The sequence below is a fragment of the Nicotiana sylvestris genome, chromosome 4, assembly GCF_000393655.2.
Source record: "Nicotiana sylvestris chromosome 4, ASM39365v2, whole genome shotgun sequence".
NCBI classification, from domain to species: Eukaryota; Viridiplantae; Streptophyta; class Magnoliopsida; order Solanales; family Solanaceae; genus Nicotiana; species Nicotiana sylvestris.
Genome location: NC_091060.1, coordinates 84,829,907 through 84,856,180, shown reverse-complemented (window position 1 = coordinate 84,856,180; position 26,274 = coordinate 84,829,907). Strand labels below are relative to the sequence as shown.

Below are 26,274 nucleotides of genomic sequence, written 5' to 3'. Positions count from 1 at the left end.
TTCTTACTGGAATAGGGTCGATGAAATTTTTGTCTGGATGTTATATCATGGAAGACAAAGCAGCCAGTGCATTCATTCTAGATTCTCGGGATATGTTTGAATTTTATTTTCGCGAACCTCCTCATCAACTCTTCTACGTGATACAGATACGAAAATATTTTGGTATTCTTGGTAGCCCACTCTCCTAGAACCTGATGTACCGGAAGGTCTGAATCATCAATTACCAGCAATTCCTGGATATTTATTCAATGGCCAAATTGAGCCCCATGATGCAAGCCTCATATTTTGCCATATTGTTGGTGCACAAAAATCTGAGTTTTGCGGATACCGGATAATACTGACCTGTCTCTAACACCAAAATAGCTCCAATACTCACTCCTTTGAAATTTGCAGCCCCGTCGAAGAAAATTCTCCAACCGTTGTAGGTTTCAGCGATATATTCTCCTACAAATGATACCACTTCATAGGGAAAATATGATTTCAATGGTTCGTATTCTCCTCCTACAAGATTTTCCGCAAGATTATCTGCTAATGTATGTCCCTTGACCGCCTTCTGAGTCACATAGACAATATCAAATTCACTCAACAATATCTGCCATTTTGCTAGTTTCCCTGTAGGCATTGGTTTTTGGAAAATGTATTTCAGAGGATCCATCCTTGATATGAGATATATACTTTTCTTAATGATTTTCGAACTGTTTCAAAGGGCATGGGAGGGGTTTATATAGTGTAGGAATTGAACACATAAACATGGAAATAATTAGTCAAACACTGGAAAGGAAAGCATTTAAAATCAGTAAGGAAGGAAAAAATTTAAAACCCGAATTTTTAGGTAAAATACACAAATCGGCAGAAATAAAAGGCAAAAGAATCACATGCTGCATAGAATAAGATGAACATAGACAGGAATACTATTCAAAATCAAAGAATTGAACCAGATTTAGTTCGATTTAAAAGAATTTGAAACCCCAATTTAGGGTAAGTAAAGTAAAATCGGTAGAAATAAATAAATTTACACATAATATGGTGAATATAGACGAGATAATACATTAAAATCAAAGGCTTGAACCAATTTGGTTCGAATCACAGAAAATCTATAAATCCTACCTTTAGGGTTAAATACGAATCAGCAAAATATGAACAAATCGGACTCACACGGTGGATAATAAACATGTGATGACGCAATATCATCCAGCTTCAAGAGGTGAAAGTCAATCAGACAGAATCAAAGTGAGAGTACTTACCATGTTTAGGCAAGTACTAGGTAATACCATAGAGAATCACCTAGTAATGGAAAATATGGATATGGTAAGTGAATGGGAAGAAAATCCCATTAGAAGAGAGATTAGGAGAGGAGATTTTTGAGAGGCGGAGGGTTAGGGTTCTTCAGAGAGGAGAGAATAGAGAGGAGGCGGTTTGGAGGGAATAGGGTTAGGGTTTGGGGTTGAGTGATATAAGGAAAAGGGGGAGGCGTTTGTGAGCCGTTGATCATTTTTTATCAATGCCTGGGATTTGAGAAGGGGTTGGGTCGGTTTTAGACTGGGATGGGTCGTTTAGGATTGGGTTGGGGTTATTGGGCCAAGGTTTACGTAGTTAAGTCCGAAAATGGGTTTAGAATTAGGCTAGTTTTTAAATACCCAACGTTTTAATAAATAAATAATTATAAAAGTAATTAATAAATAAAAAAAATATCATTTGTACACTAAAATGATTAAAAGTAAGTACTTAATATTATAAAAATATAAAAAGTTATTTTCTGCATAAATAATGTAATTATACATTAATATGGGTTATCATTGCACAGATGTACAGTTTAACCTTAAAAATACAAATGTAATTATAAAAATGCACTGAAAAATATTTAAACATTATGTGGGTATAAATGATAAATTTAGATGATTAAATCTTCATAAAAATAATTTGAATGATAATTACTGAATATTTATATATAATAAAAATGCACGAATAAATTGGTTTAAAGCCTTTAAAAATTATGAAAAATATTTATGTATGCTTATAAATCAGATGATGATGATGCATATGCACTATTTGAAAGTATATATATATGAGAAAAAAATTGGGTATCAACAATATCATTTCTTATTTGTTGCACTTTCGTATAAGCCTTCTACCGTGTTAATTATTCATGCCTCCTATTTGTTAGCTCATAAAGAACATGCTTTACCTCTTGTTTGTTATATCTACATCTACGCCTTCTATGATGTTAATTCGTGAAATTTATGTTGTTCTTTCCTAATTCCTGTCATTACTCCCATGCCTTCTACCTAGTCTATTGTCGTTGTCCACATGTACTGCCTTGATCGTTATTGCTACTTGTGTATTTCCCACTTTGTCATTACTGATTGGCATTTCTTTCACCTGGTTGGTACTATTATACGCATATTTGGTGAGGATTAGATAAGTGCACGAAGGGTGTTGCCGTATCATTGATTTGATATCTTGAATATATTTCTCACACTATGAAAGTTATGAATTTACTACCGTGGTTTGTTGGTTATCGCTTTAAGGAAAGGATTGGTCGTAATATTAAGGAATATTAATCATGATTTCTTCTAGTAAATATTTACTGCTTCGCATATTTGTTTCTTGTACTCTTTTCTGTTATGTTTTAGTATTATTTTATTGTTAGTCTACTGCACAGGTTATATCAGTGAGAATCTTTTAACTAGAAAGCCTCGTCACTACTTCACCGAGGTTAGTCAAGATACTTATTGAGTACATGGGGTCGGTTGTACTCATACTACACTTCTGCACCTTGCGTGCAAATCTTGGAACGGAGCAGTGATGGATGACAGGAGTTGACTCTGAAGATGTTCTGTCTTCCGGGTGTGACTACCACTTGTCCTTGGGTAGTTTAAGAGTTGAATTCTGTTTATGTATATTTCAAACATAAATTATATTTGTTTCATATAAGTTTTACAATAATCCACCCTTAGTAGCTCACGACTTGTACTACTAATCTTTGAGATATTATATGGAATCCAGATATATTATTTGTTGATCACCTTTATTATTAGAATTGTATTAACTGTTAATTGGCTGACCTAAAGGGTCGAATTAGGTGCCATTATGACTAGTGAATTTTGAATCGTGACATTAAATGTTGCTGCAATTAAAATAGACATGTCACTTCCAATTACTCCCTCCGTTTCAATTTATGTGAACCCATTTGACTGAGCACGAAGTTTAAGAAAAGAGAGAAGACTTTTGAACTTGTGGTGTAAAATGAGGCACATATATTTTGTGTGGCTATAAATCATTGCATAAAAGTAAATTGTTTTCAAATAAGGAAAGGGTCATTCTTTTTGACACTGACCAAAAATGAAATAGGTTCACATAAATTGAAACGGAGGGAGTATATCATTACTCATCTGAATGATGCTGTGTCGATTGGTCCGAATGAGCTTCATCCGAGTGAGTTCTTTGAAGATAAGTCATTTTATCTTCATTACTCAAGCTTTAAAAATGCCAGCCCACACTCAAAATACTAATATTATTATTTACAAAACCGAAAGGTGTTAAGTAGAAGCTCCAAAGAGAACTCAATAAAAACTTATGGTGTATTTATACTTTATAAATCTCATATTTTAACATCAAATGGTCAAAAATGGTCCTAACATATTGAATTTGGCTTAAAAAATACCATCCTTCCCTATTATTTTTTGTCTTAAAAATGATCCTAACCTATTGAATCGTAAATGCCCTCAATGTTGTTTTTTTGTCTTAGCCCCTGCCACTAACAGTTGACTAGGTGGGGCTTTGTTCTATTGATACGTGACCAACCCACTAATACCTGCGCTCCATATAATTAACCCGCCCCATTTCACGACCAAACAAATCAGAAACACACACATACAAAAACACAAAGTAACATTGAGGGTATTTAAGGGGTAAATACTTATCCACATCGGGTGTTTATACCAAACTATATTAACTCACTATGGTTAATTAATTTAATTAGATGAGAATGCATATAATTTACTATGGTTAAATGATTGAAGTCCATATGTAAAATACATGTTATATATCTATTGATTTGGTGTAAACACCAGGTGCGTGTAAGTTTTATAAGCCAAATTCAATAGGTTACATGCATATTTTTTTTTCCATTTAGTAAATGAACATTTTTACCTTAATTTGTTAGTAGTAAATTAATATAAATTGACGCAAACAACACTAAACATCTATCGGAAGACTCCAAGGGCATTGCGGCTGACTCCATCTCTCCAAGGTTAAAAGAGGTTGTTTAGCTACGTTTACTGGTCAAACTGGCTTATAAGTACTTTTTGGTTTATTTACGATGTTTAATAAAATTAAAAATGCTTATAAGTTAAGTGCTTATAACCCAAAAATAAGTTAAAAGTCATAAGTTGGTCTCCCCAACTTATCAAATTTAAGTTTATAAGCACTTTAAGTTTGACCAAAATATTTACTATTATATCCCTAAAATACTTTTTTTTAAAACAAAACTCTTCGGCTGCTTATTAATAATTTTAGCACTTTTATCTAAACACTTAACTGCTTAATTTTTAAATCAGCTCCAATACTTAAAAGTACTTTTTAGCACCTAATTCCTATCGGTTACTCTAACTCAGGTAAGCCAAACAAGCTCTTGCTAGAATTCCTCCAAATAAACCGGTTCAACTGCACACTATATATTTCACATCGAGCCGTTCAACAAGCCAAATTGCATATTTCGACAGAGAGAAGGCAATGTCAAAATCTTCTTCTCAATCAACTGAAAATGGAGACCGCTCGGTGAATTTATCTCACACATTCAAGTACTTGCTAGGCCAGTAATTTTCCTTCTCACCTTATATTTGTTCAATTTTCATATTTTTTTAGCATTGTTTGTTCAGTAATGTGTTCATATTTGTAGCAACTCAATTTTTATCAAGGGGAATACCGTTCATATTCAACTCTTGGATCGTTCGGCACCTTAATGAAGAAGACTATGCGGTATTATTCTATTTTAACCCTTGTTTTTTTTTTGTACTTTTGTTTTTGTAGAGTATGTGATCCAATTAGAAGGTGTTTTGCAAATTTAAAAGACAATTTAGCAAGTATCGGAATGAATGAGCCCAAATAAAATAATTTTTTTTGCTGGAAATATAAAGTAGCATTAATTTAGAGGATTCAACATCCAAGGGGTGGCATAGCGGTCAATGAAGTGGGCACACCTTGGTCCTTGATAGATGACAAATGCTATGTGATTTATTCTCATCCAATGGAATAGTCTAGGCGTACTCAAGCTAGCCCAACACCACCTTCATAAAAAATGAATATGGAGGATTCTTATATGCGAGCCCAACTAGTTCGTGATTGAAGCTTTGTGGTTTTTGTTGTTTTATGTATATGACTATATATAAAAACGTAAATTTGAAACTTGGTCCTTGGAGACCAGAGTTCAAATCTGGCGGACACAAAAACTGCTAAGTGATTTCTTCTCTTCTGCCTAAGACTTGGTAGGCGGAGTTACTTGGCACCTGTGTTGATAGGTGGTGGGAGATTGCAGGTACCAAATGGAATAGTTCAGGTGCCCTCAAGCTGGCCCCGACATCACCTTTTAAAAATATGAATATTTGAAGATTCTTATCAGCGACACCAACTAGTTAGGGATTGAAGCTTTGTTGTTTTTGTTGTTTCATGTATATGTCAATGTATTTGTAGGTGCAATTTTGTTAATAAGTTGGTTTGGAGTTGTTTCTTCTTACTTTGTTCTCTTCTTGGGTTGAGAATACAACATTTGGAAAGATTACTATAGGTAAAAGTTAGAAAAGGGAAATTGTTATTCGTTTCTTGGTATTTCATATTATATTATATTGAATAGAAGTTTGTGAGCCCGAACAGGTGATCAAACTTGAACAAAAGAAAGTATGAATTGGTCATTCTATTAGAGTTAGTATTTCGGGTATATTCTGAAATAGTAGTTGAAGTATGTAATAGTTTTCTGGAGAGGTTAGTATGTAATAGTTTTCTGGAGAGGTTCCTTAGTAACTTTATTTAGGTATTGGCGCTACTAGGTTGATTTAATTTGAATCACAAAAGATTACAGCCTCTCCATGGAATGATGGAAATACGAGAATAGGGAGAAGTCAACTAAATTAGGTGGATTAAATAATGAGAAGAATTCTCTCACTTGTTCTTGCTGTAAGCTCTAAGTTGTTTTCTTCTCTTTTTCTTGTATAAACTTTTGTGGCTGATTGGTTGTGAACTGGACAATACAGCATCTATGTTGATATGGACCATATCGATTCACCATAATTTTGTTTGATGTTTGTGGTGATGTGAGTTCAACATGTTATCAGTTAACTCATATGTTTTATTGTTATCAGTTAACTCATATGTTTTATTGTACTTTTCAACCTGACTTCTTGGTTTTATGTACATGAAATGTCTAACACTTCTTTGTGCATCATGCAGTTGTATGCTGTACAATTTCACTTGTTCATTACTTGTGTGCTTTTTCTTAGTCGAGAGGGCTTCAGGCGAGCATGCATGAGGGCCGACATTTATTGGTACTATTGGATGTTTTCTTTATGCTTCTTTTAGTTCTGTTCTTTGTATTTCATTTCAGAATTTCTTTTAGTTCCAATAAATAAAATTATCAAATCAATAGAAGCCTGTTGCAACTCTTTCTCTCTTTATATTGAAATTAAAGATTTCAGTACTCATCTCGTGTAGTAAGCATATATTTTGTGTCAAGCTGTGATGGTCACAGTCAATAAAATGTTCTTTTAGACTTTTGCTGTGAGATTTTGAAAATCTATTTTATGTGATCCACATTACCTAATTATGCTTGTTATTTACCAATTGTAATGGGGGTGAAACTAATCTCCAGATTATAACTTCTTTAAAAAATCATTACTTTATTTGTACTATACAAGCACCAGGTAGGTATATTACCAAAGATTTCCATTTAAGTTGCAAAGAGCTCAAAAAGCCTGTAAAATCATCCACTTGGTTTTACATTTTCCTGTTGCTTTTTCTCAGCATCGACATAAACAATGTAAAAGTCCTTTCTGGAGAAGGACTTCCATTAGTTGTGACATTGTGGATAAGCATGAACTTTCTAGAGGTCTTTGACAATGACAAGAGCTAATAGGTGGCTAAGGTTTTGAATTCTCAGAATAAATATGTGAGACATGGCAAGAGGATACGACATTTTAGGAAACCAAATTTCAGATGTTTGACCGTTTAGATGGCACTCCTAATATAAACTTCAATTAGCTAACAGACCCCTATGTTAAGCAAATAGAGGGTGTAGTCTATCTGGTTCGACATTGTGTAGTTCCGGCAAGATGAGTACATGAAGGTTCTTTTATCTTTTGTTTCTGGCTTTCTGTTTCTTCTTTAAGACTTCCATTAGAAATAAATAAATAAATATACATATTGGATCTGCTTTTGAAGTTTAAGGAAGTAACTGTCTTTAAATTGCAGTGGCGGATCACTGAGAGAAAATGCAGCAAAACTGTTGAAAGTAGCATGAATGGCCCTCCCTTTGGGAATAATTGTCACATTTGCAGGATGCCTTTTTGTTTTATGGTGGCAAGAACTAAGTTATTCTAGTCAATATGCACAGGCTATATGGATAAATGGTGAGCTTAAACTTTGATATACAGTCTTTTAAAGAATTGTGCTGTGTGCCTATTGTACGAGCTGGTTATCAATGTGAGCTAGGAAAACTAAACTTTCCATGGTTACTTATCAAAAAACAAAAAAAAGAATTATGTTTCCATGATTGCTTCTGTTTTCGGCTTTTGAACTGTTACTTGTGAGGGTTTGTATGTATGCCCTTCTAAAATTGTTATTCATGTGCTGTATGTCTTTGACTTCAATGTGAGTTTAACATAATCCGGACCTGCTTAGAACCATTTTTTTACCTACTTACATCTGGTTGGATGTTCAAGACTTGAATGTATCATGTATCGGACTGTCCCTGAAGTTGATTTTGTGAATTTTCTGGAAAAATTCTCGTCTGACTTCTTCATTTTTATTGGAAATTTTATTTCCATCGAGCAGGTTTTGCATGTATATTGGAGCTACTAGCCGAACCCTTTTACATCTTATCTCAGAATTTGCTTCTCCTCAAGTTGCGTCTGATAGTTGAAAGTGCAGCTACCCTTTCACGTTGTATAGCTACCTACATGCTCATTGAAAAGCTACCTGGCATGGTAAACAACTATTGATCATCTTCATTATTTATCTTTTGTAGTTTTCAGATTTAAATTTTATCTTTACTTACAGTTTAAGTGAGTTTACTGTTAGTCAATCGTGTTCATTTATAACAAGAATTACTGCCTTAAATTATTTATGCAAAGTTGGAATTGTTGCTCAATGGCATAATATACCTCTTGAGGATTGAATTATATTATGAATAGTAATTATATTGCGTTAATTTATGAAGTTTAGTCCTAAAAAGTGACTTTGATGAAACACCAATTTGACCGTTGCAAGTGTGCAGGAACAATATTTTGAAGGAGTCTCCACACGTCTACATAGTTTGAAGACTAATGTTTAGTAAATCTAGTTTTTGGTGTAATCTTAAACATGTAAGTGATGTAAATCTCTGATGGACTTTGTTAGAAAAGGACCCTACTTTTGTACTTAATTGCATCTCCTTGATGCTTCTGTTAATTTCAATCACAAGAAGGAGCTTCCAGTACAGTAAATATTTGGTGGCTTTCAGTAATGTACCCCCCTCATGCCTTATTTTATGCATTCTTCCTTTGATAATTGAAATTTGAAAGACATGATTCCTTTGATTGGTACATCTGCGGGCATGTATTTTGCTGCCTGACTGAATAGTGTCGACCTTAAACTTGATAATTGATATAGAAGTATTCTGGTCCACCATTTCTGGTGGATGAATGAGTATCATCTTCTGTAGTCCCTTGTCTTATTTAATCTGATGATTTTTCATAAAACTGTGCGCATAACTGTTCCATGTCCTTGCATGAGTTGTTTACTTGCAGGGACGCCAGAACTTAATTCAGTTTAGTTGTGGTGACAAACATTGAAAATTACAATTTCAAACCTTCCGGAGAAAGCAATATACAAAAATTGAGATTAGGATTTCTTACTTTCAGGAGAAAGCAATTGTATTTGCCTTGTCGCAAGTCGCATTTGGAGCGTGTGTGTTCTTTGGCTACTGGGGCTACTTTCTTCTTTTTCACATGTATAGCAGTTCTGATCTCTTTCCTTTCGGGTAAGAATTCTAATGTTTACTCCTCCTCTGTTGTTTCACATGCATGCTATACGTTTCATATGTTCTTTGATAAGTGATATGTAAAGTAAGGCACAAGCTGATGCTTATAGCAGATTTACAGACAAAACACAAAAACATCTCTCTCTCTCTCTCTCTCTATATATATATATATATAATATGGGAGAGAGGGAGTGGTCCTAAAGAAAACAAGTCAACCTTTTATGAGAATGGAGCTTTTTCCTTCTTTTGGAAGTGGGGGTGGCTGGGCACTTGGCTACAAGAAATACAAAGGAATGAATGTAGGCCTACCTTTGGTTTGGCTATATCAATTTTTCAACTTTGTTCGCAATATCGCTCTGCCTCTTCTCTTATGTTGACAGTTCTTTTCTTCTTGTGATTGGAATTTAATTTATTTGACAGTCGATACCTTTCTAGTGTAGGAAATGGAGGCATTGATGAGCAGCTTTCAAAAATGTGTATGTTGTTTACCTTTCAATCTTTCCGAAAGTTGCTTCTTCAAGAAGGAGAAAAGATGGTTCTTGTGTGGTTGGACACACCATATAACCAAGCAGTATATGGGCTTGTAGACAAACTAGGTATGATTTCTTAACAAAGCAGCATATTGCTTAAACAGGTCATACTTTTTACCAGATACATATAATTGATATTTCAGGAAGCTTAGTGGTTAGGCTGGTGTTTCTCCCATTTGAAGAAAGTTCATATGCTACATTTGCAAGGTCTGCATCAGGTTTATCTCGCCTTCCTCTTATAGGACTCTTCTTAGTTATAGGTCTCACACCTAATTTTTTTTTATTTTTCAGTTTGTATGTTCTTCTAAATCTTGCTTAGTTGTTATCGTGGTGAGTAATGCCAATTTGCTTTCACAAGGGGGAGGGGAAGGGCAAGAAGAGAGAAATTCATGAAGTTAGTTCCTTAGTTGGATTATTGTTCATATATCGTGACACACAACTATAAGGGACGTAAAAGATATAAGAATTCGTCCTTTTCAGTCTAGATTTGGGAGGTTAGATGACCCATTTTTACTTACCAAACAAGGAAATGACAAATAATCATCCTTCTACCTACCTCTTTTCGCCCTTACAGATCATGTTCTTAACATGATTTATTGACTGGCTCCTATGGAAGTTTTTCATGCCTTATTGAAAGACAAGACACAGAGAGAATGGTGTTTCCTCAAGTGATGCCACGCCTATTAAGAAATACTTTTGAACCAAAGGTTATACTGGTTTTTACTAGTTGTTGGCATGTCTTATATTTCTGGTTTGACTTTTCAGGTTTTTGCGCAGAAGCTATGAAATAGATAAATGAGCTTATCTTTTTGTTTAACCTTAACAACCAACATGACTATTGCTTTTGCCTTTTTTTTTCCTGATGCTACTTGATGTATTTGTTTCTTTAACAGAATTTTGCTTGGTTCATTACTTCAATGAACCCGGTTATCTTATAGCATGAATGTGTACTGTGCACTTGTCAGACTTAACCTCTTCCAGGATCTCAAGTTGTAGGCCATTTTGGTTTCCTTAAGAAGCTTCTTTGACTTGATGACAGAAATTGGTGATGTATTCTCCAAGAATTCTGGTTTAGTGCACCAAAACACAATGAACGGCTATATTTCAGCCATGACTTACAGTCTTCTCCGAACTTGCTAGCTTTTACTTAACCTTAGCTCTGATATTGCATTATTGGTGTTTTTAGCCACCACAAAGCTATAAACAAAATTTTTAACTTAATGCTGACAGTCTTTCTTCTTTTCATTCAATTGGAAGTGGCAATTTGCTGATGCCCCAGCTGTTTCACTAATTTGACAAGTGAACACACACAGAAGCAAAAGAAACTGGGAAAAAGTTTATCTGAGGCTTTGAAACTTGTTTTACTAATAGGTAACTATGACATCTTTCATAACTTGCTCTAATTTATTTGTTTATTTATTTACTTATTAAATTTGTACAATAGACTCTTGTGGTCCGACCCTTTGCCGAACCCCGCGCAAAGCGGGAGCTTAGTGCACCTGGCTGCCCTTTTTTTTACTTATTTTTTTGTTTATCTATTGCATCTGTTTTGAAAATCATTGTTGCTATAGAGCTGGACTCGTGGTTTCCTACCTTTACTTATCTTCCTGGCTCATGAATTTAGAAGCTTGTTACTAAATGAGTAAAAAATGGGCGCCGTCTTAATTTTTCCAGACCTGTTATCTTAGCGAACATTGACAAAAATTCTCATATCCAGTTATACAAATTATCGACATCAGCGTACAAATGATGTCATGCTTTTTTGAAAATCATTCTACTGTTAAACATTCTGGGTGCTAGTCATTGACCTTCTCACAACTTATACGGTATGTCAGATTCACATGCATAGGTAGCGATGTATTTTCTTACAGAAATTCAACCTAGTCTTTCGAATATGAGTGCTGCTTCGAAATAAGTGTAAGGATCCTCTCTGTCATTGTTAATTACTCTTTATACCATCCTGTATAATGTGGCAGAAAAATGTGGGACGTTTCTCCTTGCATCATATGGGTTATTTGGAAAGAGAAATACGAGGTGTTTGAAGGACAAGCTATACAGAGTAAAGCATTGTTATTTAAGCATTTTTTTTATGCAAACAGAAAAATTTAGGTTGCTTAGACACTTTTATGAATTTTTTTTGGGATCGCTAAAGATGAAATCTTTTGTAAAGTTAAATTAGCACCTTGTTGGTGCCATTATGATAATTTGAAACAAAAAACTCTTTCTGCATTAGCCCAAAAAAAGCTCTCTCTGCTACTCTTTAGTTTTCGAAACTCAATCATCTGCGTTGCGAATCTTTATTGCAGAAGGGACCTTTCTCGTGAGTGGAATGGACTGCTGAATCTTGAAACTAAAAAGAACCTGAATTAAAACATCTACTTTTGGGCACACAACTATTGTGGTGACAAATTCACAGTCTACCTAAGAGAAAAAGAACAGTTGAAAGCCTCAAAAGATAGAGGCCGATGTACATCACTCAGCATTTGGGATGTTATGACTTAACTAAGACTCTAAAATATGTAGTAGACTGCTTTTGACTGCCATTGAAATAGGAAGCTTCCAGAATATGTTCTCTAGACTTGCTCTTGCTTAGGCATTTTGCTTGGTTTATCAGCATCATTACCATATGCTTCAAACTAATTCTTTTCTTTTTGATAAATATGCTCGAACAATAAATTGACACACGATATGTCTCACTTGCTGCTTGTACTTATTACATGGAAAAACTTGGTAAACTTTTATTTCTTTTTGGTTCTTAGGTTTTTCAAAACGAATTAGACTCCAAATAGCTTATCTTCATTTCCAAAACTGCTTGTCTTGTAGGTTTGGTGGTCATGGCCTTTGGCCCTAGCTATTCCTACTCTCTCATCAGATTGTTGTATGGTCGCAAGTGGAGTGACGGAGAAGCTTCAACAGCTCTACGATACTATTGCCTCTATGTGATTCTTTTGGCTATGAATGGTAAGGGCGTGCTTGGTTTTCATAATAGAAATCGATTATAATCTGAACTAAGCGATTATTGAATAATTAATTAGAAAATAATGACTTCCATGAAAATCTTATGCAGTTATCGTTTCTAACAGTGATTTCTCATATAATAACTAAAACCAATTAGAGTTAATGAAACAAATTGATAGGAATACCGATTAAATAAGATAATAAACCGTGTCATCCTTGTCTAGAGTGATCCATGAGAAAAATTCTATTCAAGACTTCAGACAGAAAAGGGAACACTGACAGTTTGAGTAGGTTTTCCTTTGTTTTTGTATGATTCATTTGTATTATCATGAGATAATTTCACTACGACCCGATGGGGGCTAGTGACCATGATCTAGACTCAAAGGACCTTCTCTCCATGTTTTATGTGAATAAGGCCAAGTGAGTGCAAAAGAAATTCCATGCTGAAACCTTTCTGTAATACTGAAAGTTGAGGGACCCCCTCAACAACTGTCAATTATTTTTGGAAGGTCCGGAACTATTCCTATTTCTATCTTCCTCTTCATTAATTATTTTTGGTGCTTAAGATTTAATTTAATTAGTTACCTTGATGATTTACTATAGGTTTTCTAGTTCGTCCTCCCATATCCTGATGTTGTGACTTGAAACGAAACACTTTTGATCATGAAATATTATGGGGGCTTGGGTTTTTCTTAACTCTGTTGATTTCAAGTTTCGGCAGCTCATATCTATTGGTGCTTCTGTGGTTCCTCTGTATTTATAACCGGGCCACAACACATGAATTGGAACTGATTTACTTCCATACGGCGCGCTTAAGCCCTAAAGCAAGGCTGAAAACATGTTGAGCGCTTCGCCTCGCTTTGCGGGCGCTTCAGTGTCGCATCAAGACTCTAAGGCACCTTGTCAATGAGTGTAATCCTGAAAATGCGACACTAAACAATTGATATTTCACTTTATCGTAATTTGTTTTCAATTTTTGTCCATTTATTTGTTATTCATGCTTATAATTATTGGTCTTGGACTGCATATACATATTTTTACTTTTTCTCCAATTGCGCCTTCTTTCGTTAAAGCCCACGCTTTATTTGCGCTTTGCGCTTAAAGCCCCGATGGGCCATAGAGTGTTTTTGCGCTTTTCGCCTTTGATAACACTGCATACGCTCAAATGTGATACTTGGCACCTAATCAATCTATAACTCTCAGTAAATAAGGGCAGAGAATGTCAAAACTTTGCAAACAAACTACTTTTAGCAACGGGATTACCTTTTGAAGTTGGCATGATATGAGTTTAAATAGAGTAACGTGGTAAATGTAATTCATATAACCGATCCAAACTTATTTGGGACCGAGGTGTAATTGTAGTAGTTGTTGAGGATCATTTTATGAAGCAAGCAGCAGTTTATGATGATAATTAATCAGGTCCGCTGAAACGTCACTTTTAGTAAATAATGATGTGGAGACAGCTGTTTATATATGGGAAAAAAGGTTGTGAAGAACTGAAGATTGCATTTCCCAACTTTGGCTTCTATTTTAATCAGTTACTGTGTTTGATTTTGTAATTAACTTTGCTGCTGCAGCCTCCACGGCCAAAGTTTCTTAGATAAGAGGACTTTTCATGTTTGAAATTTCTGCGAGTGATGCAGTTCTTGAGCTTTCTGATAAATTTTGGCAAAGCAGAACTGAAGCTCTTAACTGGAGTCGGGCCAAGTTTATCCACCAGTCGTTTTTGTTGTTCAGTATTGTTGAAGTGATACAACCTTGAAGCATGCTTTTGAAATTGGTGACTTTTATTCGACTTTTTCGGTAGGGATGAAACTATTGGCAAGTTTCTTTTGGAATATGCCATCTTTTGTGCTTTTGTCCCTTTGAGGACAGGGCACTGTCTTCTTGCTCATGGAGGATAGCCAGGACGTTCCAATTAAAATGCAGCAAATACCTGCATGATCAGAAACGAAAGATCCCAATATCCCTAATCTTTTTAATTCGTGGATTATAAATCCTTGACGTTCCAGAAACTACCTAGAAATCCTTGTAGTGATGTATTGCAGCTATGTACTATGCTAATGCAACGTCGTTACCCCCACTGCCTTTATGAATTATTGTTGGAGGTTTTAGCGCATTTTTTCATACAACTTTGATTTTAATAATTTGATCATTTATGGTATTTCCTTACATATTCTCGTATTTCCTATATCTCTTATATTGCTGTTACTTTGTTTTTATGGTATTTATGTTATGTTATGAATTTTATGTTATTTTATGTTGTTTTATTATGAGTCTATTGATAGTACTAATATAGTGTCTCTTGTCGCCTCTTTGAGCCGAGGGTCTCCTGGAAACAACCTCTCTGCCCCTCGGGGTAGAGGTAAGGTCTGCGTACATATTACCCTCCCCAGACCCCACTTGTGGGATTTACACTGGGTTGTTGTTGTTGTTGTTGTTGTTGATCATTTATGAATCCGTTTACTCCTTTTACATTTTTCTGATAAGAAGGCTTATTGCTTTTTATATAACTGATGGAAAGCTTATATATTCTGTTTCAAGTAGCTGAGATCTACAATCAAGTGTGTTCACTTCTCGTTTTGCAACCTGCATTATTAATTGCAATGATATGCCCAATAGATTGTACCACTGATTTGTGCTGTATTTGCTTTCACCTTGTGAAGATGATATGTTGAATTTACCCTGACCAACTAAAGTTTTCTTTAGCTTTACCAGCCTTAAGGTCTACAGATACTATTATGAAATTGTCAAGTTTTTCTTTGTCTTTGGTGCAGGAACATCTGAAGCATTTTTGCATGCGGTCGCAGATGAGATTCAACTCAAGCGCTCAAATGATTCCTTGCTTGTGTTCTCATTGATTTACCTGGTGTTGAATGTTTCTCTTATACGTTCAGCTGGTGCAATTGGGTTGATTTTAGCAAATTCTTTGAGTATCTTTTCATGATACATTAAAGTATTAGATTTCTTCTTTTCCTAATATTTCGACAGTGTTTGCTTCTTTATTTAAAAAAAGGAAATTGATGATCAGTGTTCGCACTACAGATCTTGGTTCAGAAATAAGGCAAGGCCTTACAATTTGGTGGTGTGTTCTGATTAGGTTGTTGGGGATGGTGAATATCATGTACCATACATCATAGGGTTGCATATTTCATTTATCAGCATCTTTCACGTTGCAAATTCATAATCTATCATTTTCAGATAAAAGAACTATTTTCAGGAACACTTGTAATACGTAGAACTGTAGAAGAACTAGCCAAATAGAGCTTGGTTTTCACTTTGGTGGTGATAGCCTGGAAGCCATATTGCATAAGAAGGTAAGTGTTTCACTGGTGATTGCTATTGAGTTTTTGCATTTAGTAGCAAAGTTACAGCAGTAGTAGCGCGCAAGCATCTATAACATTATTGTTGTTGCTGGCTGCTAAAACTGAAACGGCTATCTGCTAAATATGAAAGGCAACAAGCACTTGTAGTCATCTGTGTCCAGAGTTGGAAGTGTATGAGTGGTTCTCTAGATCTTTGGTACTGTGTGAACCCAGTTGTCCTTGAGGATATCTAAAAATTTTAGCCGCTAGTTCCTTGACTTGTTGAAAGATATGGCTTTAAGGATCGCTTACTCAGCAGTATTCATCAGGAACTATTTCCAGGTATTTGCTAAGCTTGTGAAATTATTTTGCTTTATATCATCAAAACCAATAATTTTCCTGATGCTTTACTATTCTTTGGATTTTTTTCTCAGGGTTCATCCTCATTTTCCTTCGGTAGCTGCCTGCCCTCTGGTTGGACGTTTCTGCTTCTTTCTGGAGTAGCCACTCTAATTTCAGAAAAGATATTTCTGGATCGGGATGACTTCTGGAAAACATTTAGCTGTCACTTCTTAGTGGGAACCACCAGTTTCATGCTAGAAGCCTTTATCATGTAAGTTTGTAGGGAGCTTATGAAGATGACCTTTGCAGAGCTAACATTTTTGTTGTCCAATGCGCTCTGTGGACTAGAATTGTAGGAGACTAGGCTCAAAGACAGAACATCAAAACTTAACTGCTATAATTTGGAAGTCCTATAACTAAATTGTATTCTAAAAAGCATGACGTGTGTGTTTGTGAGTCTTATCTATCTTAATCTTCAGCTATCGTCGCGAGAGGAGCTTTATCAACAATATCATACGTTTCCGGGAGCTTGCTGACTGAGAAGAAAATCCCACTGCAGTAAGGATTTATTTTCCCCCATCTTTCATGCTCACAATTTTTTTTATGGTTCTTTATTTTGATGTTCACCTGGACATGATCCCTCTCAATGCAGGTCAAAGCAAGACCCTTAGTCATCAGTTATTTTATGGACAGAAGATGGCATTTAGCTCCTTGATGCATATCGGCAATTGTTTGTTGCATTTCAAAGTGAAAATCATAGTTTACTAGGTATGACAAAACTCTGGTTTGATGTTTTAATGAACTGGTTCGTGTTCCTTTTATTTTGGCCATAATATTTGCTTAATGCTCCAGGCAGGTGTATTCACTTGTCGGGTTTCCACATCAAATCCAAGTGGTCTTGGCATCTCAGAATTGTGATTGTTGAAATCAATTTCTTTTTTTTTTTTTAATAAGGAATTGTTGTAATCAATTATCTGAATTTTCCAATCGTAAAAGAATGGGTACTTTCAGATAATGTTCAATGAAGGATGAGAAATTAACTTTTTTACCTATTAAAGATAACAAAATTATAAGTTTTTTATGGAGACCACTGATTAATTTTTTTGGTTTACAATGTTGTTATTCTACTTGTGTTCAATTCCAGAGGTGAGTTGTTGTTTGATTCTGGTTGGATTTCATTTTGCAAGAATTTCCTAGATCAACCAGGATCAAGAACAGATGATATTATAAAGTGATAAATCATTGTATTGCCAAGTACATGATGCATTGACAGCGTAGTGATTTCCACATTTTTCTCCACATATTAGTGGTTTCATCTTTCTCCTACATTTGACGCTCATGCACTTTTGTGATGCAAGGGGCGAGAGGTATCATTCTTTCACTGCTTTTGCCTTTATTCCTTCTTTTAAGCTTTATTTGATTGAATTGGAGAACTGATGCAGTGGCAGTAAGAATGCTGTCATTAATATGAGTTGTGCATCTGTAGCAATATTGCCCTATATTTTCAGGGTAAAAATTATGCAGTGGCATCTAAGAATAGTGTGGATTTTTGGGTAGAAATAAATCTGTTCAGGTGATTTACTGTAACATGACATGCTATCTAAATTGATTCGTTTCTGCCGATAGGTACTCCGTACTTGCATGTACATACATATATGTTCATCTTGATTAATAGAGGGATTCATATATTCGGCATATCAATTCTCTTATCCAGTGCTCGAATTGCCTCCAGCTGCAGTAAAGATTTTATTTTTCGTAGTTTGGTTCCTCCTATAGGATAAAATCTCATTCCTACTTTTTGCAACCCCGTAAGGCAATCAAGAATAGCAAAATAGATGAGAGAGATGTATACATAGGTCGTCCAAAAGTAGCAGAATTGATTTGGGAAATAAGTGATCATAGTATGGGTTGTCGTCCAATGTCCATATAATGTTTATAGTTTGTTAACTATAACTACTGAAAGCTTGAGTCAAAAACGTAGCCAAAGCGGGGATAATTATAAGCATTGGTCACTAACAGCTTGTTTGGATCGTTGTTACGTATTGTTTCATAATGTATCGTATTGTATTGTATTGTATTGTACGGTATCGTTGATAAATACAATATTTGGGTAGATTGTGTCGTTTGCCGTCGTTTTATGATATCACACACCAGTAATATGAAGAATGAACTTGCAATATTATAAAGAAAAGTTACAATACAAGGTAAAATTATTATATAAAAAGGTATAGTAAATGATAAAATAAAATTATTTGATAATAATGAAGGGTGAGATTGAGAGAAAAAGACAAGGTAACTATGCGACTATATCAAATCGGTCGTTACATAAAGTGGCATATTTCGTTGACGGATTTAACGATACGATACAATAAAATTTAAGTAACAATTAAAACAAACATCGTATTTAACGTAACATACGATACAATACAATGGATAACAACCCTCCAAACAAGCTGTAAGTCTAAGTATCGTCATAATTGATTTTCAGAAATCCAGGCAAATCATCATAATTGGTTACAAATTTTGACCATAGCCATAATTGCTATGCAAAAAATTCACCATCATGTTTTGCTTCAAAATTGTTCCAAATCAACGTCAAATGACTTCAAATTTGATAAACCTTCTAAATATCAATTTCAATAATTTTTAATGGTTAGATTTAACTTATACTTTTAAAAATCAATGGATCCACTTTGTCTATTTCAACATGGTTTTTTTTCAAGTTCAAACAAAAATTATCAACGGTATTTTTCAATTTTCTTCAACCAAGCTAATTCAAATTATTAAAGATAGACAATATAAGCTCAATGGAACATTACTTACTCAACTTTAATGACAAATATTAATTTGTTAATTTTTTACGCCCGATACTCTATTAATTTTTACTATTAGTTGTATCATGTATGCTCATAAATTATTGGAAGAAGAAGAAAAAGAAAAGGGAGAAAGGAGAAAAAGTATAATATATCAGTCCAATCTATGCAAAACTACAACGTATTTCTTCCTTTGAAATATTTTAAAATATTTGACATAATTTTACCAATAATTTTAAAACATCTAACTTTTTTATTTTATTGTTTTGTCATGAGGAGCACATATTCTTTTAATTTTTTCAAACTTTAAAGTAATGTTTCTATTAGACTAACTTAGACTATCAGATACGTAATAAAATAGTTTGAGGGATCTTCAACATATCACTTTAGTTCCTAGCTAGTGTTATTGGCGCTTGCGTGTTTGTTTTTACTCGCATTTAGCTAAACGAAAAAGGGGTATTATCTCTTTTAGTCCGCGCCAAAAATTATTTACATTTGGTAGCCGAAAAATGTATACTTTTTGTATATAATATACAGAATGTATATATATACAAAATATATACAAATTTTATACATTTTTTCGGCTATTATTTTTACAGCGGCTATACAGTATCATTTTTCCAACGAAAAACACAAAAATCACCATCCGTAAGAGAAACTTGCTCAATTTGTAAATTGATTCAGCTTGTAATTCACTTTTGACCATGTTTTCTATGGTTCACCTGTAATGATATTAATTGTGCTTACATTTATAAGTAACTAGTCTATTTTTATGCCATCTGAACTTGAATCGTATTGAAGGGGCTAAAACGTAACCTCTTTAGCCTAATTTGATGTTTTACCATCACGACAGTTACTTACATTTTTACCAAGGTTAATTTATTTGCTATTTTTATAATTACCTTTGAGGGGTGCTTGTATCGGACTGTTCAAATCAAAGTAACTTATTAGGGTCTAGAGTGCATTACATTGTGCCGATTTATTTGATCTTGTTATTATTTGAAGAGAATTGTCCTACGATTGTGTTGGAGTCACTCGTATCTTTAATCTTGTTTCTTTTGTCCTTTTCTAAAAAAGCTTTGAGAAATAGATGACAACTGCTAGGGCATTGATTCCAGTTGCATGGATAGGAACCCGCAAGGACATACAAAGATTATGGCCTGGGGCGGAAGGGTGTTCACCCGAATCCCCATTCGCCAAAATATTACACTGTATATATGTATACGGTGAAATTGGAGGGTTCAATTTCTCGTCATCGAGGCACCTCAGAAGACCATATCGAAGTCTCGAGGCTACAAGGTTATGGTCGAGTTTCCTCCCTCGAGGTTCGTCGACGCTCGACCTTGGGACAACGTTGACCGCGGCCATGGTAGAAACGGGGAGTTCCCAAGGCACGTGGCTAGGACTGACAGGTCTACCCTAGCCCTTAATCAGGATGTCTTCTAGCTGTCCCATCTCCGTTTCTTTATCATTAATGTATTTTGTACTATGTTGGGATTCCCCTCCTATATAAAGGGGATCTTTATCATTTTGTAGAGTTGTTGTTGCTTCAGTTGCTCCACACGAAATATAAACATTCTCTTTGCTCTCTAACTTATTCTTTGATATTATTGCTCTCATTTATTTTCTTCATTATTGTTCTTCATTCATTGCTTGTCATTGGCCATAAAGAGCCTTCATTGATTTTGTTATAACTATTAGTCTTACTTCGACCATCCTCGATAGCTCCCTGCCGAGCTCCGGAATCAACCTCGAGGCCCCGAATCAGCAAGCTCGAGGCCTCGATTATTGACCCCAACGGTTCGGTTATTCCCCTATCATTAACTCTCATTTCGTTTCCAAGTCTCACACACATAGCATCAACTGCTTAACAAACTAGCATAAAAATAGATCACATATTTTTAGAGCCCCATAAACAAATTTAATTGTTATTACCATTTTTACGGTAAACAGTTTGGCGCCCACCGTGGGGCTAAAAATAATAGTGATTATTTTCTTGCTGGTTTCGTCATACAACGCAAGTTATCTTTCACGCTTTTTCTTGTCCAAGATCTTCGATTTCAGGTCAAAATGTTTAACTCAGTGAATGGAGGCAAAAACAACAATCTCGAGGACCACGGAGAGAACGGTGTGGATGTTCCAGGTGTTGGTGTGCCACCACAATACCCTGGGAATGCGCCAGAACCAATCCCTGTGGACGTGGTCTCACGCGACGCCCAACGCATCGATATAAGCTCGCATACCAACAGGAGCATGCGTCAGGGAGATCCACAAGAAGTTTAGAAAACCCCGACCAGGGAAGATCGTGAGGTTAGCCTTCATGTTATTTTTGAAATGTTGCAGGCACAACAGCTAGCTATTGCTCAGCTACAAAGTCACCAGAAAACTCCCGGCATGATAGCACTGGGGACATCTCCCCCAGCCGAACAGGTACTGGAGAGATCGAGCAATAACGGGTCGATAGTTGATCCCGCCATCGTAAAAATGCTCGAGGACCTCACCAGAAGGATCGAATTGGGCGAGAAAATGATAGAGGCCAATGACCAGAAGGTCGAGACCTATAACTCCAGGGTCGACCAAATTCCGGGTGCACCCCCGGTCCTGAAAGGTGTGGATTCGAAGAAGTTCATACAAAGGTCGTTCCCAGAGGAAGCGGCGCCGAAACCCATTCCAAAGAAGTTCAGAATGCCAAAACTCCCAAAATACTGTCACACCTCCTTTTTACGCACCCGCGAGGGCGCAAGGGAGTTTTTTCCAATTAAAGGACAATCGAAGCGGGATTGGTTTATTTATTTCAGAGTCGCCACTTGGGAGATTTAGGGTGTCCCAAGTCACCAATTTTAATCCCGAATCGAGGAAATGAATGACTCCATATTACAGTCTGCGTACCAGAAATCCGGATAAGGAATTCTGTTAACCCGGGAGAAGGTGTTAGGCATTCCCGAGTTCCGTGGTTCTAGCACGGTCGCTCAACTGTTATATTCGGCTTGATTATCTGATTTTATACAAATATGAACTTATGTGCAAATTTTAACTTTTTACCGCTTTCATAATTATTATTATTAAGGAATGTGAACATCGCTTAAAACATGTCTTCGGACCGCGTCACATGAAATGCACCCACGATCCGGAACATATTTTTATTCAATGTTTTAGGATTTGGATTTGGGTCGCATGAAATGCACACCCGAGTTTAAGAAAGTAGATTATTAAACACGCACCTAAAGAGACTATCGTGTTATTATTTTGGGAAGGCCGTGAAATTCGCTAAACGACCCTCCTGAATTCTAAGTAATTTAAAATAAGTATTTACTGAGGGCCCCGCAATTTGTATTTTTATTCGGCGAGGCTCATCTCATTCTTATTTTTTTTTAAAGGAATTTTTAACGTCGTGGAAATGCATCTCAGACCACGTCACAATCAATGTACCCGTGATTAGAGACACATTTCGATTTCGCTGAGACTTGGATTTGGGTCACATAAATGTGCACCCGAGCTTAAGGAGATAATATTATTAAAGGCGCGCCTAAAGCAACTAGCGCATTATTATTTTGGGTAGGGCCGTGAAATTTGCTAAACGGCCTATCCCGGAATCTAAGTATTTAATACATACATTTTGTGAGGGCTCCGCAATCTGTACATTTTTTATTTTTGGTGAAGCTTGTCTCGTTTTTTTATTTATTATTTGTTTATTTTTTCAAAAAGAAAAAATAAAGGGATAAGGCTAAAATAACTAAATTCTTTGCTACTTTGCGAGGTCATAGGTTATAGATTGAACCTATTTGATGAAGCGAGTATTTTTCCGCGGAATTAAAATTGCTACTATAATTTCAACATTACTACCACATGTATAAACAACTATTAAGACAAACTAAATAATTAACACCTTTCATGCAAACCTCTATTACGACAAATATTTGGATAACAACAATTTAAACATGAAGAAACAAAATGTCAAATAGCTACTTAAAATAACGAAACAACGGAAAAGATATTCACGGCCAAATTTCAATACCATACGGAGTTAATTATCAAATATAGCAATTCGCAATCATCATGTATATATGTCTCGCATAATTTCGCGTACTATCCGCATGAACTAGGATTGTATTTCAACAAACACCTATACATATTACTAAACAACAAACATGAAGGACACGGGCAGAGATAACCTACTTGAGATTAACGTCCGATGCGTTGGACCTGCGACGAAACCTCGGACAACAACCTCGACGTACCGGACCTCGACGAACCAAAGACGACCTCAATGGAGACTGAAAGCTCGACCCAATACTGTCAACGCACGAGATGTTGGCTGCCTTTTGGATTTTTTCGACGCAGCAGGTTTGTAGTGGAGTTTGGACGTGAAGGAGTGGGGTTAGGGTTGCTGGGGGCGTGAGGATGGTGAACGACGATGGTGGGAGCTGGTTGCGACGGGGGGTGCGACTGGTTTGGGTTTGCTTGGTGGTTGTGTTGTGACGGAGAGGAAGTGGGTGTTCGGACGAGATGGTGATGCGAGGAGGACGACGAATGAAGCAGCGACGGGGACTGCCGGTGGTTGTAGGCGATGGGGAAGGCGTCCGAGCTGGTGGTTTTGGGGAGTTGCTGGGGTGCGAGGGTGGTTGATGGTAGCGGTTCCGACGAGTGGTTTTTGGAGGCGGAAGCAGCTGCGGTGGTGGCGACAGTAAAGTCGAGGAAGGAGGAGGCTATGGAGGTTATGGCGTTGTGGGTGGTGGTTTTGGAGTACCGTGACAGCGGGGGGGGGGGGAAGCTGGTGGTCGACGGACGTGGGTGGTGGCGTTTTGGACGTGAGGGGATGGTGGTTGAAGGGTCGTTTGGTGGTTTACTAGAGGGGTCGTGACGGAGGTGGTTCAAGCGTGGGGGGGGGGGTCCGGCTCCTAGGTTTTTTCTTCTTCTTCTTTTTGAAGAAGAAGATGAATAGTGCTCTGCCCAAAATTTTCCCTCCTTTTTTCTTTCTTTGTCCGTGTATTTGATCCCTTTGGCCAAGACAAATGAGCCCCACGCGTGGTGGGGTTCGAGGCTTGTGTTCCCCACGCGTGGTGGGGTTCCCCGTGTATGGGAATTCCGTCCGTGTTCCCCACGTGTGGCGGACTCGGATTATTATGGGCTAGGTCCGAAAATTAGGCCTAAAAGCGGGTAGTTTGAACCCGAATATTATTCTTTTGCCCGGACCCAAGAAATAGGAACACGTTGCTTAACTAGTCCTATGTAAGCAAAATAACTACCAAAAATAAGACTAGTATTTAAACAAAACTATATCTTTTTTAAATATTTTTCAAGATTTAAAATAGCTACAAAATATTAATAAAACTATTTTTGTAATTTTCGTTTTTTTTTAAATATTAAGGTAAAATATGAAGTAATATTTTTGTATTTTTCAAAGTTAAAATGACTACAAAACATTAATAGAACTATATTTTTTTGTAATTTTCGAAATTATATAAAGTACAAAAATAAAGTGCAATTTTTGTATTTTTTTCAAATTTATGAGAGATACATAAACTAAAATTTATATATATATTTTTGTAATTTTCTTTTTGCAACGAAAAATAGTTAAAATAGCTATGTTAGACCCAATTTCACATATTCATGCTAAAAATGTGAAAATCCTCGGGGAGGGTCAAAAATCACGTGCTTACAAATACAACGGGACATCAGACCCCAATGAGCACGTTACTGCTTACACTTGCGCAGTGAAAGGCAATGACATAAAGAACGACGAGATCGAGTCCGTCTTATTAAAGAAGTTCGGGGAAACACTCTTGAAGGGGGCCATGATGTGGTATCAAAACCTAGCTCCCAACTCCATAGACTCATTTGCCATGCTAGTGGACTCCTTCATAAAGGCACATGCCGGTGCCATTAAAGTAGCAACAAGGAAATCTGACGTGTTCAAGATCAAGCAGAGGGAGAACGAAATGCTACGAGAGTTCGTATCCCGCTTCCAAACGGAACGAATGGAACTACCACCGGTCTCCGACGACTGGGCAGTGCATGCCTTCACTCAAGGTCTGAATGAACGAAGCTCGATGGCTTCGAAGCAGCTGAAAGAGAATCTGGTCGAATATCCAGCCGTGACCTGGTCGAACGTCCACAACCGATACCGGTCGAAGATTAGGAACGCAGGGACAACGGGGGCACCTCACCTATCGAAATACAACTTCAATGTCGATGCATCAGACATCGTGTTAACCATCAGTAAAATCAGAGATGCTAGGTGGCCCAGGCCTATACAATCGGATCCTTCACAAAGGAATCATAACCTAGTGTACGAGTTTCACAACACGCATGGCCACGGGATCGAGGATTGCCACCAACTCCGAGAAGAGGTAGCTCGACTACTTAACAAAGGTCACCTCTGGGAATTCCTCAGCGACCAAACCAAAAATTAGTTCCAAGAAAGAGAGGAGGCCAAGAAAAATGAAACGAATGAGCCATAACATGTCATCCACATGATCTTGGGAAGCATCGATGCCCCACAGGAGCCCGTGATGCGAAAAACAAAAATATCTATCGTCAGGGAAAAGCGAACTCAGGGTTACATACCCGAGGCACGTTCAGCGACGAGGACATCGAGACCTTGTCTCAGCCTCACAACAACGCACTGGTAATCTCTTTCCTTGTAAATACATTTCAAATTAAATGTGTACTTGTGGATCCAGGTAGCTCGGCCAACATTATCAGGTCGAGGGTGGTAGAGCAGCTCCGACTGTTCGACCAAATCGTGCCCGCCACTCGAGTCCTCAATGGATTCAATATGGCAACCGAAACAACGAAAGGAGAAATCACCCTCCCAGTCAACGTGGCCGACAAGGCCCAGGATGCCAAATTCCATGTCATTGATGAAGACATGAGATACAACGCCTTGCTAGGGAGGCCGTGGATACACTGCATGAGAGCAGTACCATCCACCCTCCATCAAATTATGAAATTCTTGACAAAGGATGGGATAAAAACTGTCTACGAGGAGCAGCATGCGGCAAAGGAAATGTTCGCGGTGCATGACGTAGCGCCGGCGCCAGTATCTCCACCACCGAAGGAGCCAAAGGATAAGCAAATGATAAAATAGCCATGAC

General features: G+C 36.7%; 1 pseudogene; it reads left to right on the top strand.

Annotated features, from left to right (window-relative positions):
* The first annotated feature begins 4,702 nt into the window (after positions 1–4,702).
* LOC104221305 (uncharacterized) lies at positions 4,703–17,454 on the top strand (annotated as a pseudogene).
* The last annotated feature ends 8,820 nt before the right edge of the window (positions 17,455–26,274 follow it).